The sequence below is a fragment of the Protopterus annectens genome, chromosome 14.part0, assembly GCF_019279795.1.
Source record: "Protopterus annectens isolate FY-2018-M chromosome 14.part0, PAN1.0, whole genome shotgun sequence".
NCBI classification, from domain to species: domain Eukaryota; kingdom Metazoa; phylum Chordata; order Ceratodontiformes; family Protopteridae; genus Protopterus; species Protopterus annectens.
In genome coordinates this window covers 229,560,858-229,586,989 of record NC_056748.1, presented here as the reverse complement: position 1 = coordinate 229,586,989, position 26,132 = coordinate 229,560,858, and the positions used below count along the sequence as shown (strand labels likewise).

The window sequence follows — 26,132 nt, the reverse complement described above, 5'->3', positions numbered from 1 at the left end:
GTTTTTGAAAAGTTTTAAAGCCACAGAACCAGGATCAAAACTCCACAAGGAAATCAGTAATAAGCTCATGGCTAATAGCTGTACAGTTTGTAGTTGCTGTCTGCAAATAGTCTATTTTTGCCTTAAAAAATCTTCTGCTGGAACTTCTGCTGGAAGGTGAGGTGACATGGTGAGCCTGTTGAGCAGTGGCGGCTGGTGACTTCAAATCAAAGGGGGGCTGCAGGAGACAGCTGAATGGGTGGGGTCAATGGGAAGGGATGTGGTCAACTAGAAAGGGGAGGAGCTATGCTCAAAACCACAACAACTAACTAAATACACTGCTCTGGGTGCTAAACCATCATTATGAGAGTCCAATCAAGATAAAATGAAGTGTAGAAGAATAAAAATATTTCAATGCACTGGCTGCATGACAGCTTACTTAATATCTAGATGGAAACAAACAGGTTGTGAGGCATGAAAAAATAAATTACTTTTTAAATACATTAATGGAATGCCAGTCAAAATCAAGTAGCACTCAACTCAAACCACTTCTTGCACTGCAGTTCTAATTATAATTTATATTCAGTTTTATTAAAGTACCAAGTAACATGCTGAAAGTAGAAATGTCTGATACCCCCACTTGTAAAAATGTTTCTTATCCAAAAAAAAGACCTGCTGCCTGACAACTATCTACTTGTTTCATGGGGAAAACATGATCAAAGTAAAAAATGAAAAGCAAACAAGAAATAAGCTCAAGATACATTGCTTAAAAGGATTACTGTACAGGTTATGGACTACACGATTGGCATTCTGTTTAGTTTATGGGTAAAGCCTGCAGAGATGACTGGAAGTCTCCAAGTGTAATGAGCTTCTTAAAATAATGTAATCTGTCCTTTATTACAAATACTGTCATATGCATTTCAATACCCAAGGCTTATACATTATCTAGTTAAGTATTCTCTACATGGCAACAACAGAAAGGCTTTCAATGTTGGCAATTCTTTAACAGTATGCTTATTAAAGCTTACTTGCATCTTACTATCTCAGCCAAGCTTACCTGATGGTCATTAAAGTATTGCTACTTAAACACAGAGCAACAGGCACTTTGAGTAATAAGCATTAATCAACAGTACAAAAAATATGACAGAAACCAGACCGTTCTGCAAAAATCAAGGACAGATGAAAAGCCACTCTAGTACTTGTGTCTACCTTGGATGGAGGGGGGTACTCTGCACATTTACACTACATAACTACTCCTTGCCTTGCTTTGACATCCAGAGTCACTACATGGGGGAGTGGGGTGCAAGAAGTATGTTACAATTTGAAATGTCTCTGGCTGACTGTGATGGCCCTGACACATTTGTCATACCTCTCAACCTCAGAGCAAGAAATCTGGACAAAGCCATAGAAAGAAGTGGGACAAAGGCCCAAAAACAAGGACAATTTTTAAATATTGCTCTTATAAACTTAGAAAGATAACAGAATAGGTCTTGCATTAGTATGAATTTTCTGAATGGTATGAAATCTGAAAATCAAATGTCTGTCATTATTTTCTAACTTCAGTCTTTAATGATTTGTCACTAATTTGCCAAAAAAACACACAATTTTGCCAAAAAAAAGCACAATTTTATGAAAAATGGACCAAAAATGTGATGTAGAAATATAAAATAGCCACACAATACAGCTGGGAACCTGTCAAATAAGGGACACTTTAATATTAGTACTGCTAACTTGAACAGCTGACAGAATAAAAGAATCTACATGCATTTCTGAAATAAAAGTAATCTATAACTCTGATTATTACAGTTATTTCTTAATTGTAAACCCTCCATGTTTTCTTCCAAAATTGCTATTTTGCGGAGGGATTATTAGGGGGAAGAGCAACATTTTGAGAGGTTTGGCTATGCCTAATTCTATAAAGCAATTTATTTGCATGTACCTCTCAACCTATTAATGCAATAAATCTGGACAAGGCCAAATATATTGGGGGAAAATATAAACGGTACTAAAAAATGCTCTTGTATAAACTGAGACAGTTGATAGAACATGTCTTACTTTAGCATGCATTTTTCTGAAGGTTATGAAGTCTGAAACTCAATGTGTCATTATTTAGTGACTTAATTCCTAAATGATTTGCCAGAAAACCACAAATTTTACGAGGAACAATCCAAAATTAAGAAGCAAAAATCTATTCATTCTTTGAAAATCTGGACAGTTGGGAGGTATAGTTCAGCTGGGGCTGTCTTTAAGTTTGCCGCCCTTCCCCCTCACAAAATCATGGTCAAATGGAGCCTCCCCCTGCAGCCATTCCAATGATCCATTACTTGGCTATTTTACTCCATTTACCATAAACACTAATGTGCATACTGATTTACTTCTATGATGATTTGGACTTCATTTGAAAGTTTTATTTTGCATTTTACAGCACAAACACTAAGACATGTGCTAAACAAACTTAGCATTAAAACTTCTCTGCCCTTGAAACTCACATTCATTGAAACAGCATTGAAACCCATATTCAAAGAAAATACATTTTACCAGTGGCAGAACTGCCCAATTCAGAACATATTTCCATTAAACAATGAAACAAAATGCATGCACCCATAATGACAAAACTGCCCAGTTCAGAACATTTCCATCATAAAAGTCTACTCAAACTTCTACAGCACCATTATCAGTAAATATGCACAATTCTGTCCACCATTATCAGTAAATATGCACAACCTCTGAAGAAGTAAAAAAGTCACCTAAATAATTCCACATTAAATAAATCTGTAACTAATGAAGAGGTTGCTGCTTTTACAAAACAAGTCAAGGTATTATAACTAGTAAGATACCTAGTACAATTGTATCGGGAGGGGGGTGGATCACCGAACCTATATCTATATATTTGCAAACACAATTGCAGCTATATTTACCTAAATGCACTTCTGTGCTAAGAGATACATCCAATTTTCTTTGTAAATTGCGTGTTTGGTTTAATAGTATTGGTGGTTCCTGTCGACAAAGTGAGTATTTATTTGTAACACTTGATATAGCATCCCTTTTTAGTGTAATACCGCATGATTTTGGTATTGAGTCCATCAGACAATTTTTGATCTCCCAATCTTCTCTTGTGAATAGATCTGTTGAGAATATTTGTTCTCTTCTAGATGTAGTTTTGAGGAACAATATTTTTTTTGTTTGATGAATGCTTATATTTGCAACTCACTGGTGTAGCCATGGGTACTTCTGTGGCTAACACTTATGCCAACTTGGTGTTATACCAATGGGAGAAAGCTCATATCTATAATCTGGATAATTCTTTTGTAAGTAATATATGTTTTTATCAACGTTTCGTTGATGATTGTTTTATGGTTTGGAAAGGTTCCCTTCCACAGTTGAATGAATTTGTTCATTATTTAAATGCAACTACCAGTTTCCTGAAATTCAAGATGGACGCCTCTGGCAGTGAGATTAATTTCTTAGATGTTAAGATACAACTATGTGAGGGTTCTATCCATACTAGTATTCACAAAAAGGAGGTAAACTCTGATAGATACATTAATTATTCCAGCATGTATGTCCCACATGTTTTTAAGGGGATTGTGACTTCACAGTTTAACAGAGTTAGTAGATGAAATACTGATGCTGCTACATTTAATTTACAGTTGGATGAGATGTACAAAGAGTTCTTGGATAGTGGTTATGATTATAAATTAGTTTTAGATTTAAAAAATAAAGTTTTAGCCAATAGGAAGACAACACTGAAGCCGATTTTTCTTGGGGATGATGTTGGTTCTGTTAACCTAGAATGTTCAAAAGTATGTACTAGGTATCTTACTAGTTATAATACCTTGACTTGTTTTGTAAAACAAATAATCCAGAGGAACTAGGTTGTACTAATGGCCTCAAATGAGATTAAAGATATTCTTGGTGACAGGCCCTTTTTCTCATATAGAAATATGAAGTCCTTGAAGAGTATGTTATGTTACAAAGATTTTTCTAGACCTGTAGAGAGGACTTCTACCACTAAACCCGGTACGTATGGTTGTCTTAATTGTTCCTGCTGTTCTGATATTGTGGTTGGCTGCAGTGATAAGTTCAAACATCCTATTAGTGGCAAAGTTTATCAGTTTAATTTTTCTACCACTTGTGTTACATCTAATGTGGTATACTTAGCTAATTGTGTGAAATGTACTGCATTCTATGTGGGCAAGACCACTAGAAAGCTAAAAGAACGCATCATTGAACACAAATCGGAGATTAGAAGGGCTATTGACAGTAATGCCTTGTATAAACACATAGTTGGTTCAGGTATTGAGCATAGATTGTCTTTTAGAGTTATTGATGTAATATGGCCTCCTGCCAGAGGTGGTGATAGTGGTAATTTACTTGAATTAAAAGAGTATGAATGGATTCTTAGGTTGAATTCTGACCACTTTCCAGGTTTAAATAATATGATTACCCTGAAACCTGTTCTTGTTAAATTGCAACATACTAGGTTGCGATAATGTTATGTTTTTTCTAATTTCAATGATTTTGTTTTATATACTTGTGGTCACATGATTTTTGGACTGCATGTGACTTCATTGACCTGTACTTAAACCATTTGGTTTTTAGATTTGTTTGTATTAGTATTGAGGAAGGATTTTATCCGAAAGCTTTGCTATTATAAAGTGTGTTTTTCTCAGTTTTGGTTGTTATTCATATTTTCTTGCAGTTTGTTTTTTTGGGTTAATCTGTAGAACATAACTGGGACTGGTGGAAATTTCTGTTCTTGGGGCTGAGATTCGTGCCTAGGGGAGAGGTCTACAGTTTTGGTGTGAAATGTGGGATATGTGAGCTTGGAGCTGGGGGGGTCTAGGTCAGAGGCCTAGTAGTTTTGGGACAGCCTGATGAGTGGTGCTTTGTGCAACTGAACTCCTGTTTAGTGCAGAAACATTTTTTGTAAGGGTCCAACTCTGTCCCTGCCAATGGGACTGTTCCTGTCTTTTTTGTACACCAGCAGTTTGAAGACAGGTTAATGGATTGAATTTTGACCTGTTCTGAACCTTCCATTGTTTGGGAATGTAAAACTTACAAGAGACTACGGATAACTTTTCAATGGACTAATGAGCTTGAAACAGTTAAAACATTTTATACTAGCATAATTCACTCAGCTTGTTAACTTTACAAAAAGTAAATACAAAAAAAGTATAAACTGTGTGGTCAAATGACACCTACTAAGTTAAATTGCACTCTGCGTAATGAAAGGGGGTATCTGAAAGAAAAGAGGTCAAGTGTATAGTCAAAAACTAAGTTAGTTACAAAATATAATAAAGCCTCTACTGAAACTACTGAGCAAAGTATGAAAAATAAAATTGCATGTATTGTTAAAATTATAGAATGTAAAATAAATGGAAACACAGCAAGCGATTTCTTAAACCCCAGAGAGACTTTTGTTCATATAATATAGGTGGTGCTGCGGTAGCGTTGTCGCCTCACAGTTGGACGTTGCCCATTTGATTCTCAGTTAGAGCGTCTTCTGTGTGTCGCCATGTGTGAATGGGCCTTCCTTCGTTGAAGGTTGTGCGTTAGGCCCGGCAAGCCAGCACGTAAAAATCTACTGCCAATCATTAGCGGACCGGAGTTCTGCTGTGGCGACCCCTAACCGGGAAAAGCCGAAAGACACAAACACTGAAAAATTTAAATGGGATATAATAAGAAGTTATGTACCTACCATAACGTTCCATGTTAGTTGTCTTCTCTCGCCTTCTTTCTTGCTTGATGGGTTCGGAGCCGATCCCTCGGCTCCGACTCGGCACTTGCTTTAGCTCGAGAACTCCTTTTACCAGCTCGAGGCAGCCCCATATCCCATGATGCAAGGCAGGAAGTACCCAGATCTCGTTTGTTGACAAAGGGCAATAACACCAAGCATAAAATACTTCCCAAAGGAAGAAGAAACTTACAGATGGAAAAAGGACCAGGTCTGAATGGTCTTTAGCATAACAGTTTCTTATACAAGGTCTGTCCAGGCCAGGGGAAGGAGGGAGGGTCGCAAGAAAGAAGGCGAGAAGACAACTAACATGGAACGTTATGGTAGGTACATAACTTCTTAATGTTAAGTTGTCAATCTCGCCTTCATTCTTGCTTGATGGGACCGCGTCCTAGCACCTCTATCCTGGGTGGCTCAATGGAACAAACTCTTGAGGACTGTAGAGCCAAAACTGGCTCTGTCCCTGGAGGCCAAGTCCAATTTGTAATGGGAAACAAAAGTGTGAGGAGTGGCCCAAGTGGCGCTGCACAAATAGTGTCCAAAGGTAGTCTAGCTTGAAAAGCTGTAGAAGTAGCTAAACTCCTAGTTGAATGTGCTTTAGGTTTTGAGCACAGCTGTTTTCCCCTGATCGTATAAATTTCAGTGATGACGAAGAAAGCCATCGGGACAAAGTCACTTTAGAAACAGGTAGGCCTTTTTATTATCCGCATAGGAGACAAAAGTTGATCAGATTTTCTAAATTTTTTGTTCTGTCCAAATAATATCTGAGCTGACGGTGGGCGTCAAGATAATGTAGCTTTTGTTCAGCTCTATCTGAATAGTTAGGAAAAATACGGGAGATCAATGGATTGATTCAGATTGTTTTTGAAGCGACCTTAGGTAAAAATGATGGATTAGTTCTCAAAGATACTCTGTCTTTGTGAAAAATCAAATAGGGGGGTCGAACCGAAAGAGCATGAAGTTCAGACACCCTCCTGGCAGATGTAATAGCCACTAGGAATAAAGTTTTCCAAGAAAGATATTTCAGGGAACAAGAAACAGCTGGCTCGAAGGGGAAGAATCAAGGATGTCAGCACTAAATTTAGATCCCACTGAGGAGGAGGATTCCTGATTGGAGGCTTTAGTAGGAAAATTCCTTTCAAGAAGGCCCTGCAGAGCCTATGGGACATAATATTATGATCTGCTATCCCGACATGAAAATTGGAAATAGCAGCCAACTGAACTCTGACTGTTGAGGAAGAGGAGCCTGCATGAAAAATCTCTGCTAAGAAGTCCAGAACTGCCTGGACAGGGGCAGTAAAAGGATCAATATTTTGGGCCTTAGCCCAATAAGAGAAACGTCTCCATTTGCTTGTGTAAATCCTCCTGGTAGAGGATTTCAGTGAAGCTACTATGATATCTCTAACTGGGTTAGAGATCAAAGGAAGCCTGGCTAAGGAAGGAAGTGGAGCAACCATGCTGTGAGGTTGAGAGAAGGGATTGACCGGTGCAGCTGACCGGATTGGTGAATCAGTAGATCTGGCACTGGGTCCAGATGCCACGGCTGCGAAAAGGTGGCGATGTAGGAACGGGAACCAAACTTGTCGAGGCCAGTAAGGGGCAATGAGAATCAATTTGGCTCTCAAACGGTAGCTTTCTGGATCACCTGAGGGATCAGAGGAAATGGAGGGAAGGCATAAAGAAGTCCCTGGGGCCAAACCTGGGTCAGAGCGTCTCTGGGGGGATGGCCTGATAGAGGGAAGAGGCTGAAGAAGTCTGGACATTTGCTGTTTTGGGGAGTAGCAAAAGATCGCAACATGGGCGACCCCATTCCAGAAAAATCTCTTCCGCTATGGATTGCTTGAGAGACCACTCGTGAGGCATGAGAATAGCTCTGCTCAATCTGTCCGCTATAATGTTGGTTTTCCCAGGGATATGCGTTGCTACCAGAAACCGATGAGAGGAGATCGCCCATTGCCATAGTCTGAGCGCTTCTCGACACAAGGGGTAGGACTTGGTTCCGCCCTGTTTGTTGATATACCAAACTACAGACATGTTGTCTGTGAGGACTGCAATTGTCCCTACGGGAAGAAAGTCGTTGAGGGCTTGCAACGTTAAAAGCACTGCTCTCATCTCCAGGACATTTATGTGCAGATGGTACTCGAACGGTTGCCACGTCCCATGAACCATCCTGCCCTGATAATGACCCCCCCACCCGATCAGGGAGGCATCCGTGGTGACAGTGGCTATCGGGGACGGAGGTACAAAGCACCTGCCTTGGTGAACCTGAGACGATGTGATCCACCAAGCAAGATGTTCTTTGCATGTTTGTGTCACCAGAATCTGGTGACGCATTGGGAGTTGCTGGTATGACCACTGTGTGAACAGCATCCACTGAAGGAGGCGCATGTAGAATCGAGCCAGGGGAAGAAGAGTAATGGCCGCAGCCATGAGACCTAATACCTTTAGAACCATTCTGGCCTGTACCTTCTTGCTGGCCAGAATGATCCTGACATGAGTCTGAATGTCTGAAACTCTTTGTTCTGTAAGGGTAGCTGACATCCGAACAGTGTTTAAGTTTGCCTATGAAGGTAATAGACTGGCAGGGCGATAAGGATGACTTTTCGAAGTTGACTGAGATGCCCAAATGAGAACAAAGGTCTATTGTGTAATCCCTGGCTTGTATAAGCTGATGCCTGGTGGTGGCTGACAGGAGCCAGTCGTCGAGATACGGAAACACCTGGAATCCTTGGCGTCTCAGGTGAGCCGTGACCACTGCCATGCATTTGGTGAACACTCTGGGGGCTGTAGTGAGACCAAAGGGCAGGGCTCTGAACTGGAAATGACTGGACCCCAGCCGAGCGGAGAAATCTCCTGGAGCGTCTGTGAATTTTGATGTGATAGTACGCATCCTGAAGATCTATTGAGCACATCCAGTTGTCCTTCTGTAAGAAGGGCAGAATTGACTGAAGAGTGACCATTCGGAATCTTGTCTTCCTGACAGACTTGTTGAGTCTGCTGAGATCCAATATTGGTCTCCAGTCTCCCGTCTTTTTGGGGACCAAAAAGAACCTTGAATAGATTCCGGGCTCTGAATGGTCTATTGTAACTGGCTGAATGGCTCTTTTTTGCAGTAGTTTTGATTTCTAACTCTGCAATGTCCCTTAGACCGGGTGGTACATCTGGAAGGGAACTTGAGGGAAGGGACTTTCCTCGAAAGGAATTATGTAACCCTTGGATATGATCGACTGTACCCATCTGTCTTGAGTGAGGGAATGCCAGGCTTCTGGGTACAGTGATAATCTTCCCCCGACTGCCTCCAAGGAGGGACAGCCGGGCAACACCTCAGGGATGCTGAAAGGGCTTCTCAGGAAGAGACTCCCTGTTGCCCTGGTTCTTGGACCCCTCTGCCTCTAGAGCGGCGTCTGTTGTTGTTACCCCTCTGCCTCTAGGGGTAAACTGACCACGTGAATCCGGCGTGACTCCTTGGGATTTACGGAACCACATCTTCCCACCCTTCTGTCCTTTGGGATAAGGCCTAGAAGGGGTGGAAAAACGGACTCCAACAGCAGAAAGAGTCTTGCCGTCCTGCTCACACCTGGTCAAGGTCTCCTTCACCTGAGGGCCAAACAAAGCTGACCCATCAAAGGGAGAATTTGTGAAGGACGCCTTAAAGGGATCCGCAAAAATCACATAGCCGCATCCAGGCTTGGCGTCTAAGAGCCACACCTGTGCCTGCGGCTCTACTCGCTCCATCCGCAGCATAAGATATTAGCCGCATGGAGGAGTTAGCAATGGAATTGAGGGTTCCTAGCTGCGGCAATCTTTTCTTGGGCCCCTGCAGCTGTAGGATCCTGAACTACTTCTCCCAGCTCCTTCAGGATATCTCTGGAGTCTGGTGAAGTGACAAAGATAATTCAGCGACGCATAGCAAAGGTCGCTGAGGAGAACTTCCGCTTCCCGCACCTATCCATCGTCCTAGAGTCCTTATTAGGAGGATGGACGGCACGGAAGGATCTGCAAGTTCCTTTTTGGTGGCCGCAGCCACCACCATGGCATCAGCAGGGACACCTTTGGTAAGGAATTGTTTGTCACTAGGGGCAGTGATAAATTTAGAAGGCCTCCTAGGGACTGGCTCTACAGAGTCAGGAGCTGTCCACGCCTTCGTGCAATAACCTGCATAAGGGGTCGAAGGCGGAGACACCCAGGAGGTGGAGGGCCGAGATCCAAACGCCTCTAGGTATACTGACTCATCCTCAGAGGGATTGTTGGTGGGCCAGTTTCCCCTCTGTTTCAGAAGTTCTAGGATGTCTGAGAAGGAGACATCCTCAGAGGGGATCTAGGGGATCCCTCTGACTCATCAAAGTCAGTATCCGAAGTGACAGACTCAGGAGTCTACATGCTTCCTCTTACAAGTCCTCTTCCTAGGAGGATCTCCCGAAACATCAGGAGAATCCTCGGAAGAGGGGAAATTCCCAATGGGGAAACCTGAGGCGGAGGATCTCGGGGTCCTGTAGCAAGAGAAGTGGCTGAGATGTCAACAGGTACAATAGAGGGAGGAGCTATGGGAAGAGACTGCTGACTGATACCAGTGGCCAGTACACTCTTCATCACCTCGAATGCTCCCTCCCAGGCAGGTCCGAGAGAACCCGCTCAAGAGCTAGGAACTCCAGGGCCACCGAAGGAAGTCTCGAGGCAGATGTCGGAGCCGGGCTCACCAAGGCCGAGGCTCCAAGGGGAAGAGCGGGCTCGGACAAGGGTCCCATGCCACTCACCCCCTCCGAGGAGACCATGGAAGCCCGACCACCGAATCCCTCTAAGGAAGAGGAGATAAGAGTAGGGGCTGAAGGGACAGAAGGAGGTATCCGTCCTCCAGCCGTAGCAGTAACCATGCCGAAGACTTCAACTCCAAACTCTGGGGTAGAGTCGAAGGAGGAACAGTAACGGGGTGTGGACCAACAGTCGTCTGCTGAGACGGACTGTGTAGCATTTGGGCCAGTACCTGTGACTTGAGCAATCTACTGACCACTCTCTCTAGGTCATGATCTGACAACCTGGATGACCTTGAAGATCGGCGCCGATGGCTGCGCTGCGATAGAAGAGGCGGCCGAAAGTATCGGCTCCAAGGAAGGAGACCACGACCTCTTGCTGGAATGGGCCATCGGAGCCGATACTACTGATCCTGTCGGCACCGATTTCGGAGCCGCAGAGCGTCTCGATGTATCGGCTCCAGCCGGAGCCGATACAGCTACCAAATAACGGTGTCGGAGCCGATCGGAGCCGACACCGATGCCTGTGCCACATGGGTGTCGGAGCCGATCGGAGCCGACACCGATGCCCGTGCCATGTGGGTGTCGGAGCCGATCGGAGCCGACACCACAGTGGTCAAAGCAGATTCGGCACCGATAGCCATCGGCCGAAAGCTTTGGATCCAGAATCGGCTCCAGCCAGAGCGATCTCGACTCTACGAGTCGGAGCCGAGGCCGCAGGCTTAGAAACAGAAGCCTGGGCCTTGGCAGTTTTGGTTGATTTTTGTGGGGCCGACTTAGCCGGAGAGCCCTCCGGCTTAAGAAGACCCCTGAGAATCAACTTATTGCGTCTCTCCTGCAGGACTCTCTGGCTGAAGGAGTGACAATAGCACAGGAGTCCTGCAGGTGAAGAGGGCCCAAACAGTACAGGCAAGAAGTGTGACCGTCTGTCAGAGACATCTTCTGACAGCACGAGTCACACTTCTTAAAACCTGAAACCCTCTCCTTAGACATGGTGCCTAAACACAACAGACACACACACCAGTCAAATGAAATTAAACTAATACCAAGAGGTATTTAGTAAAAAACACCAACACACACACCCTAACAGGGGGGGGATGGGATAGGGAAAATTGACTGACTAAAAATTAAAAGAGACAGGGATTTCTGTCAGAAAAAGGTTAAATTTAAAATTAAACTATCAAAAATTAGTTTTAACTAAAAAAGGGGCTTAAATATCACAAATGTGAACAACTTACCAGGAGCTGGTAAAGAGAAGACCTCCCAAGCGAAGCGGCAAACGAGATCTGGGTACTTCCTGCCTTGCATCATGGGATATGGGGCTGCCTCGAGCTGGTAAAAGGAGTTCTCGAGCTAAAGCAAGTGCCGAGTCGGAGCCGAGGATCGGCTCCGACCCCATCAAGCAAGAATGAAGGCGAGATTGACAACTTAACATATGAGCTATTTTTAAAACTCAGTTGTGGTTGTACAACTACAAACAACTTTTGGCAATGTGCTAGCTCCTGTCGCTGTAGTTTCTAATTTAGAATGACTTAGCAGTTTTATCTTACTTAGAAATCCATGGGAGATTAGTGGAAGATTTGGTATACAGCCAGATTCACATTCACACCAAAAACTAGAATCAGTTAAAAAAGCCTCCTTGGTGCAGGGGATGGGGTCACTCCTGAAGAATCTAGTTAGGTCCACTGGAAATGTTAGGGAAAATACAGGTAAAGAGGGAAAAGCAAAACAACACAATGCATTTAATAACATGTATGCTATGCTCATAACCAAGATGGGCTGGAAAGGCAGTCTGCTACATTAGAAACACCCACTGTTAGTTTCAGTGCAGTAAGAAAACAGAGAAACAGCAGTCTGATTAAATGACTGATACAGCTGCTAATAGTGAAAGTAAGGCACAGGAAGAACTTCTTAAGTGACTAGAACCTTCTTTTGTTAGAAGATTTGCAAGGATGGATACCAGTAGAGAAGGTCAGCTGGGTAACAGAGAAATCAGTCTGTGTGCAAAACCAGAACCTGTAAAATTGAGACTTTAATATTACAGCCCGGGAGAGTAAAAAAAAACATTAAGAAAAAGGAAGAAAGTAATATGCATGGAGAGACAAGATCACATTCAACAGAGCCCTGGTGAAGTTCATACTGAGCTAAAATTCTAGAAAGAGAGAAAGGTTTCAATGCATCACCTTTGTAAAGAGCATGAACCAGAAAACTTTTTAAAAAGACAGAGCTTGATCAAAAGATGCCAGCATTTTGGTGGACAGTAGAAAGGATTTTATCCGCATGATAGAGCAGCATAATATCAAAACTATAAGGATGGCGCTATAGCAAACAAAGATGAGCTAATGAGGAATTTTGGTTCCAAAACTATAAAAGATGTCAGTATAGGATCTGGGGACGAGCTAATGAATTCTGAATCCAAAACTGTAGGGGATATCATTCAAGAAACTGAAGAAAATATCAGTATAATACGGAACTAGACAAAGAAGCAGGCAAGAACTATTAGCACTGGAACAGAGAAGATAAAAATAGAAGGAAGGTCCTTGAATGAGAACCTTCAAAGGAAAACAACCACAGAGGAAGTAAAGTAGGGAGACTGCAGAGTGCCAAGTCTATTTCTGTTAGTGAAGAGCACATACTACAATCGAAGGTGGGCTCTAAGCAAGAGGAATTTGTACACACAGAAAAAAGTAGTTATTTCGAGCACAAAAAAGGGATTGGCTAATCTTAAAATGGTCTGCAAGGGCAGCTAGCCTAGTACTTACCTATGAACCTATTAAGTTTTATTCGGATACCTTCTGCAGTGAATGGGTAATTTAAGGAAGGAAATGAAAGTGAATGGGTAGTATCTGCTTAAACTAAGGTTGGGAAAGAGAAAGGTTACAGAAGAAAGCAATCCATAGGTAGCTGAATTGTCAGCAAGCCACATAACCACAAGCTAGAACAGAGTGACAGGGCAGAAGAGGAAGAGAACACTGAGGAACTCAAAGTGCAAAGTAGTATGGTATTATGTAGTGGAGTAAATCTGACCCTTCCAGCTGAACACCAGGTTAGCATAGAGGGTATAACAGCTTTAGAGCATACGAATGTAGAGAGGCATCTGTGAGGTCAAGCATGATAATACCAGGGGTAAACATTATGATACCTGTGTTAAAACTGGTGGCAAACAACAAGAGCTCTGTACCTTAAAGTTTGTGTCTTTCGGCTTTTCCCGGTTAGGGGTCGCCACAGCGGAACTCCGGTCCGCTAATGATTGGTAGTGCATTTTTACTTACCGGGTTACCAGCCCTGATGCACAACCTTTAACGAAGGCACGCCCCATTCACGTATGCCTCCACACAGAAGACGCTCTAGCTGAGAATCGAACGGGACAATGTCTTGCTATGAGGCGACAACGCTACTGCAGCACCACCACCACAGTAGCTCTGTACCTTAAAGTACGCAAGTAAAACCCAAGATGATAGTTTCCTGAATGTAATGAAATGTTTTAAGCAGAAAAGTGAAAGGCATTTTTTATGAGCAGAAAGATCATAGCAACATAGCAGTAAATAGTTGACAACAGCAGATAAAGTAAGGAAGAAGCCTGATAAGAAAGTTAGTAAAAGTTATCCAGGCATACTGCATGCAAGTAAGTGCTCAGAAAATAGTAGTTGTGCGCAAGTTAAAGGACTGATGATATTGATAGAATTCCCTGGGAAATAAGAAATTTATAGAGCTAGTAAAGAGAGATCCTAGGTATTCTTGGGTACCTATAGACATTGCTAAAGACACTTTGGGATATGAGGAGAAAAGCCCATTTAAAAACGGCATAGATCATTTACAAGATGGGTTGAAAGATGCGACACCCACAGCACAGAAACCAGAGAAAGGTTAATGTTATAGAGCAGAGCACAGTTGTAAGATGGGTTAAAGCAGAGTGAAACCATTGCATATAAATAAGTAGAAGGGTAGTTTCTGTCAGGCAGAAAGACATTTTTTGCAAACATGTCCTGTAACACTAATTCAGGTCAGGTGAAGACTGTTTCAGATGGAAAGGTTATGCCTACGTCTTGCAGGATACCAGAGCCCAGAAAAGTACTGGAGTGGTTTAAAGAAGACGGAGAGAAATTCTGTTATCCTGTGGAAAACATATAGTGTCCCCCCAACAGTTGAATTGCCAGATGACTTGTCAGGGACAGAATACCATTAGTGATAAGTCCAAAATCCCTGGTTTTGTGCCAGGAGGGGACACTGTAACATGCTAAGTCTGTTAAGTGTATAAATACTGAATTAAGGTATTTTAGAATTGTGATTTTGTAACGTTTAATGAAAAATGTGTCCATGCTTTTAAATATGTGAAGTGTGGGAATATTTTCACAGTAGTTCTCACAGCAGTTAGCCAGTTACATGGACTAAAATGCCAGTTTCTTCAGTATAAAAGAATATGGCTTGGAAGGCTTAATTTGGAAGGTAGCTCCTCAGAGAAGGAACAATGTGTGAAGTGCTAAAAGAAATACCTAGAAGCATGGACTGAGAAAGAGCCCAGTCAGGACTAATCTGTGGAACATAACTGCTGGACTGTGATAGGTGGAATTCCATGATCTTGGTGCTGAGAGTGGGGCCTACGATACAGGCATATGACCTTTGAGAGAACTGTGGAAGTACTTGAGCACGGAGCAGAGAGGGACATTTACGAGGAAAGCCTATAGCCTGGGACTATCCTGTTAGTTGTAGGACAGATTGTATCCTGAAAGGATTATATGAACTTTGAATTATTGTGAAGGTTCTGTTTATTTTGTACTTTGCAAAGCCGGATGAGCTACTATACAAGTTTAAAATTTGAATGCATCTGATTTTTGGTATGTCCTGCCACCGGTGTATTTCATCTGGTTTACTTGCGCATTTGCACTGCTATATTCCTTTAGCAGGTTTAGTGTGAGAATTTAATGTCACAGTGAGTTTCACCTCTCTTAAATACTTTTATAGTATTGTGTAAGATGTCAACAAACTTTTCAGAGTTTCTCCCATTTTCTTCACTGCACTCTGACCATGGAGTTTGTATATATAATTTGGGGGGTTCTTGCCCCCCACATCAGTTGGTGCAAGAAATGGCTTGCTCCCCTACAAAAAAAATATTTTTCTGTGTGTTTTTAGGGTTTTTCGACTCACTGGTTTTGCTATACAATTTGTGATGAATGGTGAGCTGAAGAGTCAGTCTTCTCACTCACATAGGGAAATAGTCTTCATAGATTCTACAAAGATTATGTCAACTTTATGAGGTAAAATGCACCATCACATTGTAATTTTCATAAAGAAAATCTGTTTTATGCTTCCACAGCACACTTTTGGTTCAAGTTAAAGCATACAAGCGGAGCCACAGATACTTCATTTATATAGACTGTACTGGGATAGTACTTTCTCATTCTTAAATGCATTGCAGACTATGATCATACCAATGTAAGAAGACTACATTTAACAGAATGAAATGACAATGACAAGTCTTTTAAAATAACTGAATTGTTTCATGCACAAATATATTTCATGAAATACTGTTCAACAGATTCTACTTCCTGAAGTTTGTAGATGTATATATACAAAATCCGGAACTGTATTTTACCAGGGGTCTCACCAGTGTTTTATACAGGGGGAAATCAGAAATTCATCTTTCTTAGATATTATTACTTGGATGATAGAACTATGGCACAAAAGCTCATTTTCCTTAGAAAGGGTACATTTTTGTAACAGAATTTCCAAAAATACAGTGATCAGCCAGCCTTGCTTAAATTATTACTAAGTGTATAAGAATACTCTCTACTGATCATTCCAAAGTGAAGTCTAACAGATTTGTTAGTCTGAAAGGAAAAGGAAAAGAAAAAGAAGCATTATTAAAAGAAAGTCAAATGGCATCAGAAATACTCAGTCTAGAAATCTAAATATCTTCTGCAACATCAATGGAACAATTTGGAGGGAAAGGTATATTTAGCAGCCACTCTGGAACAGACTCCCCATCCACATAAAACAAAGTTCATCCCTGTCCATATTCAAATTCAACCTGGATCTATGGATAAGAAATAGAAAATTTACCCCAGTATGGTCCTCTCTACTACTAATGGACAGATGCAGCTCCTGAATGCCTTATCTTTTGCATGGGGCCCCTCAAATTATCTATGGTATGATACCAGTTATTCTCATTAAAGGTAATATATAATTAACAAGCATGGGATGGGTAATGACAATCTATAACCACATGGACAGGCTATTGTAAGCACAAAAAAGAAAATTGGCTAGGCCTACAATGGCATTCAAGGGCAGCTAGTCTAGTACTTACCTATGAACCTATAAAGAAATGCAGGTATATAATTTACCAAGATAATCATGTGAGGTAAGGAGGGAGGTTGGCATAATGGCTAAATTCAATTCATGTAAAAAAAGTCTTCTGAGATGCTAACAATTGTCTCCACTTATTTATTTACGTTAACATTTGCTAACTAGATAAGTGGGCTGATCAGAGCACAGTTTTAAGCCAAGATCTGAGCCAAACAGGCAAACACAACAGACATATGCAGAACATATCATAATGCAAATATAACAGATACATACAGAGAATATGCATTACAAGAACCATACAGTTGAGCAATGCATGCAACAGTCAGTACAGCAGATAAGAATGATAATTACAACATTATGTACAGAATACAAACCCTTGGAATGAAATACATAAAAGCTAAAAAGAAGTAGCAATGTAAACATCACAGTCTGACTCTTGTATGTCTAGGAAGTGCGTGTGTGTGTGTGTGTGTGTGTGTGTGTGTGTGTGTGTGTATACCAAAGAGTAAAAATGTCACACACACAAACCATTCAGTAACAGTTTTAAAAAAAGGCCCAGCTAAGATAAATTCTTCATTGTTTAATACCCTTTTGTAAACAAGAAACAGCTTTATTAAATTATCATATATGACACATGCAATCTTACATTTATATAAATGAAAATAAACCATACTGAAACAATCTCAGTATCAAAAATATATTTTACAAACCATGCTGACACAACTGTAGCTGCAAACATTACACATCATTTATAATATATCCAGTCAGTGTCAGTCAGCCACTACATAGCTCATTCATATCCTGCCTTCTTTTAAACCTCGTTCCTCCTCTGTATGTATTGATTCTCAAAATTCCCATGTTTCCTATGTAATTTGCTCCTACCCTTTTCTAAAGATCCCAGCTCCAGTTGTTTTATCTTTGTTACTATCTTCTCTACATCTAACAAAGTTGGTTTAGACTTTGATTTCCATTTTCTAGTAATTGCTTTTTTGGCAGCCATCATAATTAGACACAGCAAGGCCTTACTATATCTAGGCAATTCCAATTCTGTATCATAACTCAAAAAATGATTCTCTTACTTACACCAATTTGTTGACCCAGTATCTCCGACAGCAGTCTGCTGGGAATCTTTAAAGTCTGCCAACTCATTACACTCCCAGAATATATGTTCCCTGTTATCTCTTTCTCCCCTATCACACCTCCAACATTTGCTGTCTACCTCAGGAAAAAATTCTTTGGAGTCAACTTGGGTATAAAAATACTTATGTAAATACTTCCAAGCATTGTTTCTTTGTGAATTGCTTATCCAGCCTCTCTTCCCAATCCTTTCTAACCTTCTTTGAATTATTTTTATAGTTATCATGCAATATTTTATACGCTCTACTTTCTGAATGGCAACTTCTGTTCTAAATTCTACTAAAAACTCTACAAGTGCTGGTCTTTCATTTAGGAGCCCCCTATTTCTTTCTTTTTGCCTATACTCTGATATCAATCCTTGATAGGGAAGGCAATCTCTAACCTGCAGTCCAAATAAGTTTTTGACTTCTTCTCATTCTATTACCTCTCCTTGCCTAGTTATCTGCTCCTAATACCTCAGATCCTTTGCCAGTTTCCTCCAATAAATTCCAGCTCCCTATTGCCTGTACCCCTAATTGCAGTCATCCCTATCAGAAGAATCTTCTTTCTCCATTCCTGCATTGGCTTAATTCTTAGAATACTTTTGGCTACTTTATAAATATTATATTCAGTATGATTATTGTTATTCTCCTTAAAGCTCTGCATCCAAAATCCTACTCTCGTCCTTGTTTCTTGAGCTTACCCCGTTTCATCATCATATCTTTCCACTCTGAAGTATAGTTTTCTGCCTGTGCTATGTATAACAGCCTAAACTATATAGCTCTGAAATCCAGCTTCAAAATGGGTAATCCCAATCTGCCCTGTTCTACTGGAAGAATAAGCTTATCCCACTTGACTCTTGCCGTCATCCCCTCCCAGATAAAATCCTTCAACTCTTTAGTAATTGCTATCCACAACTTCTCTGGTTGATAAAATATTCCTGACCTGTGTATAAGACTAAAGGGACCAAAACATTTTAAAAGGTTGTATCTTACTATTGATATCCATATAATTTATTGTGTAATACCTTAAACCTCCTGTTGCAGAGGCTAACGAGATGTATGCAAATGATCCCTGAAGGACATACCACTGTTTCAACAACATGGCTTCTGAATGCCCATGACTTTTTAAGTCTTTACTGGTGCAGTCAGGCCAATAAAGTCAAACTCTATTAGCTGTGGACATGCCATGTTTCTTTTTTTTCTGAGCTTGTCAGCACAGTGTAAGTGCATACTTGGTCTATACTTTGGAAGCACAGAGCTTATGACCAGATTTGATGTCCCTAAATATTAAGGTGACTGCAAAATATGCTAAGGAAACATTCAAACCAAAGAGTAAAAAAGGTCACACAGACAATTTGTTCAGTAAAACTCGAGCAAAAAAAAAAAAAAACAGAAATAAATGAATGTGGACTTACTTGCACTCAAAGCAGCAAATACTGCATTAGTACATAAACTCCTTAGAAAAATTAACAGCTTGTACTGATCAAAAAAAAAAAAAAAAAAGAATGGGTTGGGCACCACTGCCTACAAACCTTTTGTACCAACAAACAGAGGGCAGCCAAAGCTTTGAAAAGATCAGTGTTATGAAAATAAACACAAACGTCCTCACTCTAGCAAAAAGGACAAAAATAAGGGAGTGGAAGGATGGAGGGAGTGGCTATTGCAGTAGTGATCATTCAAATATCTACTGTTAAGAGAATATTACTTATACAACTGTACTATGTTCATTATCATCACTGTTGCAGTAGCCTTGGCTATATGGGTAGATTACTATAGCTTGTACTGACTGGGAGGAGGAAGTAGGCACCAGAAGCCCAAGAAGAATGGCTCTAGCAATGCCTGTCCTAGACCTAGGGAAGGAGTAAATGTGTGCACAGAGGACCAAATTGTTGCTTCTAGAATACTGCTAGCATTCATCCCTTTCCAAAAAGCTTAGACCATGGTAAAGTGAGCCTTGATCTTGCCTGAAATTCTCTTCTTTTGGGGGGTAGAATACAAGGTAATAGTGTGGGTCAACCAGTTTTGAATTAGTCTGTTTTGATGCAGACCGTCCTTTCTTCTTACAAGAAATGAATGAACAACCAGAGTTCTTAAAGGATTTTGTTCTGTCAAGATAACACCTGATGTGTTTGTGGACATTTAAGGTAAGGTGCAACCTTTCTCCTACATTTGTCTGTTTTTCCCACTTTTTCTACAGACCTTGTAAACTAGCATATATGTAAAACCACCATCTTCGCCAATTATTACCCTTTCATCTTATGGTTTAAATTCACCTGTTTTTAGCCATTATTGAGTCAAAACTTGCTCAACATGTGGGAGGTGGGGTGGGGCAGAGCTACTGACTGCTATGATGACAGCATAATTATGGAGCAGCAGCTTAATTATGAAGCTCTAAGCCTTGTGTGTTCAAGCTTAGGAATTATCTTCTCAACTTCCCTTTTTTCCCCAAGTTTTCTAACATAAGCTAGGTGCTTTTACCTAACTGCATTAGTATTTTGGCAGCCATGGCCAAAGCTTCAGAATTTGCAAAAGAGAACACATTGGCATGGGATGACCCGACAAGAGGAACAAACATTCTAGATCTGGTCCTCACCAACATGTCAAACATGCAACTGTTGGACCCTCATAAGTTAAAACTGACCACAAATCAGTCACCTTCGAACTGACACTAACACCTGAACTCACAAAAAGTGAAATTGACTAAATAACTTCACCAAGGCAAACTATATCCTCCTAAGTGAAGGTATAAATGCATTCGAAGCCCCACCACAAGCTGAAAGTGGCAACTACGCCGAAGCTTAAACTAAAGCTCTGTACAATCACTTGTGAAACTGTATAAACTTGGCTATACCAGACAGAATCAAAGCCAGAGCCCAAAGTAAAATCAAGCCATGGTGGACTTCCAGCATCAACAACTCTAAAATAAATGCAAAAAGTTGCTGTCCAAGACAACAAAGACAAGGACAAGACAATGGAAAAGCACCCTCCTCAGCCTTAACAGGCAAATAAGACAACTTTGGGAACAGGTGGAGGAGACCCTGGAGAGATGGAGATATGCTCTAGAGAGAAGAGGAATGAAGGTCAGCAGGACTAAGACAGAATATATGTGTGTGAATGAGAGGGAGGATAGAGGAAGGGTGAGGATGCAAGGAGTAAAGTTGGCAAAGGTGGATGAGTTTAAATACTTGGGGTCAACAGTTCAGAGTAACGGTGAGTGTGGAAGAGAAGTGAAGAAGAGAGTACAGGCAGGATGGAGTGGGTGGAGAAGAGTGTCAAGAGTGATTTGTGACAGACAAGTACCTGTAAGAGTGAAAGGGAAGGTCTACAAGAGGGTAGTGGGACCAGCTATGTTATATGGGTTGGAGACAGTGGCATTGACAAAAAGGCAGGAGTTTGAGCTGGATGTGGCAGAGTTAAAGATGTTAAGATTTGTACTGGGTGTGACAAGGGTGGACAGGATTAGGAATAAGTATATTAGAGGTTCAGCCCAGGTTGGAAGGTTTGGAGACAAAACCAGAGAGGCAAGATTACGTTGGTTTGGACATGTGCTAAGAAGGGATGTGGAGTATATTGGGAAAAAGATGCTAAGGATGAAGCTACCAGGTAACAGGAACCTAAGATAAGGTTTATGGATGTAGTGAGAGAGGACATGCAGGTGGTTGGTGTGACAGAGCAAGATGCAGAGGACAGGAAGAAATGGAAACAGGTGATCCGCTGTGGCAACCCCTAACGGGAAATGCCGAAAGAAGAAGATGATGATGATGATGATGTTAAATTGTCCAAGAACTCCTTTGAGAGAAACCTAGCAAGTACTGCCAAAGATAACCATAAGGGCTTTTACAGCTATGTGCGTAACCTAAAAGGTAGGACCCAAGCATGTGCAGAACTGGTGGCCAATGGTATCATATACACAGACCCCACAGAGATAGCAAAGCTTCTAGTGGATAGGTTTGGTGAAATTTCACTCCCTTATCCCCTCCTAACTTAGAACAAACCCTCCCCAACCCCCCACCCACCTTACACATCTGAAGAGCAGGTCCTCAAAGCCCTGTCCAAGGCAAAGAACTGCTAGACTGAATTACTGAATTTCAGCTGCATGATACTTGGAGGGAATCTCTTCCCTCTAGATACAGGCTACACATCCACTGCCCATACTAGTGGGAACAGTAGTAGACTTGACTGCATTCTTTCCTCTACTCTCGTACTACCATCCATCTTATCGATGCGAATACTCCCATGTCCCTTTTCAAACTACATAGATGTGCAACTCTCCTTAGAATAGAGCCTTAGTCAACTCAACTCCAACAAGATATGGTATCTAGATACTCTTATCAGTGCAGCTCTTGGTTGAGTTTATGCAAGAAGAAGTTAAAGACTTTATAACCCAGACTCATTTTCATCAATGTCCCCTTTCACTTGGTTACAAGAACACGGCCTCTATGGGACCAGAAGACATCCCAGGCTGTCTTCTAAACAGGCTAAAACATGAACTGCATCACCAGTAAGTATCCTTTTCAATCATAGCCTGAACACAGGCTTTATTCCTGTGGAATGGAGAATAGCTACAGTTATTCCCCTCCACAAAGGTGGCCTAGCAAAAGGCCCAGGGAATTATAGACCCACAAGCCCTACCAGCCTCACCTGTAAGGCCATGGAACGTATTATTGACCTCATAAATAAAGACATAGGTGCCCTCCAAACCCTGGACCCTACCCAATTTGGCTTTGTGAAGGGCAGATCCTGCCTGTTAAATCTGGTGAATTTCTTTAAAAGTGTGACCAAGGCCATTGATGAGGACAAATCTGTGCACACAGCATACCTCGATTTGACAAAGGCTTTCAACACAATTCCACATCCAGGCATAACTGATAAACTTAGCAAACTGAATGTAAACCCTTTCATTGTAATATGGGTTGCCAACTGGCTCACAAATCAGATACACACTATCAACGTGGGTGACTCCACATTAACCAGCAGACCTGTTACCAGTGGGGTGCCACAGGGGTCAGTGTTGGGCCCACTACTGTTTGATATATACTTCTCAGAAGTTCAGGTCAAAACTAAGGGGTTGTGGCTGACCAAGTTTACAGATGAGTGCACACTAGGTGCAATCACTGAATCCCCAAATGATGTCAGCATACTCCAGGGATGGTCTCTCACAGACCAAAGACTGGTGTATTAGTCACGGTATCAAACTGAATGCAAAGAAATGCATCATCATTCCCTTTGGCACAAACAATGTCCCTTCACACTATCAAATCAATAACAATACCCTAAGTACCCATGAAGTGGTAAGGGACCTCGGATCACAGGTTGACCGCGACCTTAACTTCGACCTCCACATGTCTACTATTGCAAGGAAAGCTTTCCATGTAGCTCACTTGATTAGTAAAGGCATCGCCTCAACAGCAAAAGAAATTATAACCCCCCTATACTCAGCACTTATATGGCCCATAACTGAGTATAACTCCCTATTCGGTATGTGCTGTACTAAGCATCTACAGCAATTAGAGAGACCTCAGAGGTTTCTAACAAAGAAGATCAAGGGCCTCCAGCATGTGCCTTATATGGACTGACTAAAATCCTTGTCACTATGCTCTGTATCATATAGACTTCTTAGGACAGACATGCCTGGCCTACAGAGCACTGCAAGACCCAAACCTAATGAGCTTAATGCATATCCATGAATCAAATGAGTGTAGGGCTACCCGTTCCAGGGACCTAAATATGGCCTGCTACTTAAATAGGACGCACTGGAGGGACAGATTTATCTCCCAGTGACTGTCACGTCTTTGAAACAGACTACCAATCCATGTGAAACAGAGCACCTCTATGACACTGTTCAAGTGGAACCTGGATGAGTGGATGGAACACTGTAAATTCCTTCCAGGGATAGTGCCCACAATCCTCCTGGACATGGGCAGTCATCACTAAATACAATCTTGGGTACTGACTAGTACCTCTACAGTACAGTATTACACTGAGTTGAAATGGCTAGGCTTAAAATGACCTCTGGGTCGATAGCCTAGTAATGATCCTATGATTACAAGTTTGACACTGTAACAGTCGTCCTTATACAAGTTCTGGGTGATACTCCTGAAATAAAGAGACAGGTCTCAAAGCACACTGAAGATATTTGTGCACTCACAATTAAATCAAAGTTCCTTCACTCTGCTACCTCCATGAATGTAGCAGGAATCCATCCCTACACAGGAAAAGGGCATGTAAGAACAAACATTTAAGGATTTAAAGGAGCTAGAGGAGTCTGAAAACCATCATAGATGAAAACAACCTGCATCTGCTAATATTTAAAGAGGGCTTTGAAGGTAATGATGTATGTCCATTCTTAAAGAAATACGTCCATGAAACCTTAAATTTCAATAGTCACAACACAGTTGGATGTGCCATAGATCTTTCTGTGCAGCACACTCACCAGATCACCTTCCATGCCAGTTATTTTTCACCTTCTAAACTTCACTGAAAAATAAATTATACTAAATACAGTTAAGGAAGGCAGAGATTTATTTCTCTTTGAAGAGCAGGAAGTTAAACTGTTGCAAGACTTTTCATGCCCAGCCCTATTGAAAAGAAAAGATTTTGCAAGGGTGCTCAACAACTTTGCTATAAAAACAAAGTGTCTACCTACTTTAAGTGCCCTGCCACTATGAACATTATGTTCAATAATCAGAAGCAGTTATTCACCTCTGTGGATTAAACCTTGCAATTTCTGCAGCAATCTGTTCCTGGGACAATAGAGTTGTCATTAAACCATGATAAGGACTAAGAGACTGAGGCGACTAGTATGAATACTACATAGTCCATTTTCTCCATACCTTACTGTTCTAAATCATCCACCCATCCAGGCAAGTTTGCAGCTGTTTCATCTATCTCAGACAAAACTGTAAGCAGCCCTTCTGTAAAGATGCTCTATCCAGTGACTCTAACTCTCCAGATAAACTGCTACATAAAGATGTTTCCAGTCAACTATTCCTGGTTTCTTGTCTTTCGGCTTTTCCTGGTTAGGGGTCGCCACAGCAGAACTCCGGTCCGCTAATGATTGGCAGTGGATTTTTACGGTGCTGAGGTGCCAGCCCGATGCTCAACCTTCAAAGAAGGCACACCCATTCACGCAAGCACCTACCTGCATGTCTTTAAATGTCACTCGACCTTGCAGAGGACATGCAGACGCCACACAGAAGGCAATCCAGCTGAGAATCGAACCGGAGAACCTCTTGCTGTGAGACAACGCTAACCGCTGCACCACCGCGGCCCCTCAAATATTCCTGGTTCCTACTAGCAATAAATTCAGCCCCTGTGGCTGTACAGTTACAGAGGAAATTCAGCATCCTCAGTATACATCAAGCACTCCTGCCCCGGCATCATTGACCAGTTTACTTATTTATTTATTCATTTTGACATTTGTTAACAGAGTTTGTCTTACTGAACCAAGGCCCATTTTCAATGGAGGCCTGAGGAGAAAAGCCCCAGTAAGAATACAATCAAAACAGAGTTACAGAATAAAATATGCACAAAAAAAAATATTTTAACACAGAAAGTTTAGAGAAGAGCAAACCTGTACATCAGTTTTTCCTGAGTGACTTGGATAAAGCACTGGCTTTATCTGAGGACAGTACCCCTAGAAAACCATGGAAACTTAAATCAACAAATTCTGAGGCTTGAGTCAGTGTCCTCATGCCATTATTCTTTTTGATAATTTCTTCTTAACATGGAGCTTGGTCCTACTCACCCTTATGTTACTGACAGTTCTACAACAGGGTGCAATTTACCCGTGAGTGCAATAGCACCAATTATTTGTCAAACTTTTGTGAGGCTTACCCACCTTTATTACAGCAGCATTACTTATTGCTTCACAGTGTATACTGTATATATTTACATACATTTAACAGTTTTACTGTTAATACGTTTTGCTGTTTACACTTTTTACTCTGTTTGTATTGTTACAAATTGTTATGGTTATGACAGCCTTAAATATTGTTTCTCAATGTCAGAGAGCATTGTTTTAAAACTAAAAGTGATATTTGCAGGTGCTGGCTCCAAGATAGGATGTAAGAAGTAGCTTTTATTCAGGAAATTAAAGATATATCCATTGTTTGGGCAAAATTATGGGCCCACAAGACACTGTTAATTTATCATCAACAGCTAAGTGATGAGTTGTAATTTTAAATACATCCTAAATTTAGTTGGCAAGTAATAGAAATTGCTGCTAGAGTGAATTACTGAATTGCA

The 26,132-nt window shown here is 41.3% G+C and overlaps 1 protein-coding gene across 1 annotated transcript in view; it reads right to left on the bottom strand.

Moving 5' to 3' along the window:
- CFAP43 (cilia and flagella associated protein 43) overlaps positions 1 to 26,132 on the bottom strand; it is a 3,581,735-nt gene that overhangs the window by 3,094,538 nt on the left and 461,065 nt on the right. The gene's annotated exons all lie outside the window — the stretch shown is intronic.